We start from the raw sequence: 2,285 nt of genomic DNA on the forward strand, positions 1-2,285 counted from the left end.
ATGGTGCAGGACCTAGATCTGCTTAGAAACAGCAGGGGCAGCAGAAGGGAAAGGTCTTGTGACTTCTTGACAGTGTCTGGGGATTCTTGCTCCGCACTGATTCTTGCCCACTGTCCACCCACCTCTGTAACCAGTCAAGGTCCCTTTGGCTGTTGCTTCTTCCTTTTTAAAGAGTGCCAAGATATTTGGGCACTGCTTGTTTAGTTAGTCAAAAATAAAGGAAGTGAGTGGTCTTGTTCATCAAATTCCAGTCATTGGAATGGCAGGAAATGGTCCATCACCCTGAGACAGTTCTTCAGATAAAAACCTACTTCTGCTCTCCTACTCATGGTGTTGGAAGCTGGAGGTTTCACTGTATCGTTTGGTGAATGCTTTTAGTCCCTTTTACTCAGAGAGTGCCTGGCAAACAAAGAAACGATACGTACACTAAGAATGGCATGAAACATGGACGAGTCAGCCAGGAGAGCCCTGTTCTGTCCCCTGCAGAGTGACTTGGGAGTGCTGATGAGCTCAGGGCAGTGAGCAGAGGCTGGGCTTTTGCTCCTTTGCAGATACTTGGTGGGCGCACGCGTGTGTGATAGGTCGGGCAACAGCAATTTGAGCTCTGGCTGCTGAGATCAAACTCAGCTGGGCTAGGCCATGAGGAAAGGCTGCCCAGTCACCTGGAGGACCTTGCTTTGCTATGTAAAGTGGTAAAATAGTCCTGCTCTATCTGAGTTTCCATGCAAGCCGTTATCCATACTAAGGTTTTGGGATCTTAAGGTACTTCTTACTGGAGAAACTGCCCCTGTGTGCCAGGAACAATTGCTCTTCATGTTCACAACTTGTAGGTCAGAGAAGGAGAGCCTGCAAAGCAGCCTGCTGGAGGCTCAGCAGCACATATCGGAGCTGGAGATCGCCAGGAGCCGTGTGCAAGGCCAAGTGCGCGCAGCCACGCAGGCCAAGGAGGCGATACTCGGTGAGAGCCTGGTGCTCTTTGTTTCTGCTGGTGGCCCTGCCCTGTGCAGTTGCTCCCAAGCCAGCTCGGTCCGCAGGGCTTCTGAGGAGTGAAGCAGCTGAGGGCCGGTCCCTCCTTGCCTGAAACTGAAAGGGCTTAAAGTCATCAGATCCCTTGGCTTGGATAGTCTCTGATTCTGGCCGTGTGTCATGTTTGCAGAGGATGTGAGGGGCCTTCGTCGTGAGCTGCTAGCTGTAAGATCTCTCAGCCAGCAGCAATGTGAAGACATGGCTCAACAGCTCCGCTGGGCAGAGGAGCAGTGCAGGAAGGCTCTGAGACTCTGGCAATCTGCTCAGGAAGTGGAAAAAAGGCAGCTTGTGCAAAACCTGGTAAGAAGCAATACACAACTAAAGACTTCAGGCAAGTTTGTAAGGCTGGCTTAGCAGCAGAGCGGCCTGAGTATGTGACATGGCCTCAAGCATCAGCTGTGGGCTACGCTTTGCTGAGCCAGGCAGCAGGGGGCTTCAAGGGCACATACTCGACGGACTGGGAAGACCCAGAAGCCAAAGCTGGGACAGTATATGCAGCCACAGGTTCAGGATGGGCATAAGCCAAGTTCCCCAGGAGGCTGGGTGGTCGCCACCCAACGCATGGCAGCAAAGGGGCAGGATCTTCCCCACAGCCTCGTGCCATTCAGCAGACGGCTGCTGACCTTGCTTCCAACTGCAGTCCCAGCAAGTGGATTCCTTGCTTTCTGTCCTTCCATGGTGGAAAGAGGCCTTCCCTTTGAGCTTGAAGCAGATGCAACAGGCCCCATGGTTCTGGTATTTTAGCTGGTGGCCTGTCTTGTGACTGGGTCATCGAGGTGCTGGCCATGTCCTAGTCCTGCAGTCCATCTGCAGCTCTTCCATGATCAAATGGCAGGGGCACTTGGAGAACAGAGCCTCTGAGAAGAGGCAGAAATCCTGAGCAGAGAGGGGCCAGAGAATAGGGAGCCATCAGAGCAGGGGAGGGAGGTGGCATTTCCTTCCTGCCACCTGCTGACACTCCCGCTAACTTCTGGGTTAGAACAGCTATGCAGGAAGGCAAGAGGATGTAAGGACTACTTGCAGGCACTGGAAGCACAGAGCCTGGCAGGCTCCAGCACTGAGCCCCAGGAAGAACAGCTAGCATGGAAGGGTTAGAGCTGGCTGGAGAAGCAGAAGGAAGTGGTGGAATAGAAGTGCTTTTGAGCCTGGGAAAGAGGGAATCTGAGCGTGATGGCAGGTGCCAGTAAGATTTCTCTTGACCAAATATCAAGGACAAGCTGCAGGCAGAACTGCAGGAAGCTCAGAGGAAGATGAAGGCA

Source organism: Haemorhous mexicanus, chromosome Z (assembly GCF_027477595.1).
Source record: "Haemorhous mexicanus isolate bHaeMex1 chromosome Z, bHaeMex1.pri, whole genome shotgun sequence".
In the NCBI taxonomy this organism is placed as follows: Eukaryota; Metazoa; Chordata; class Aves; order Passeriformes; family Fringillidae; genus Haemorhous; species Haemorhous mexicanus.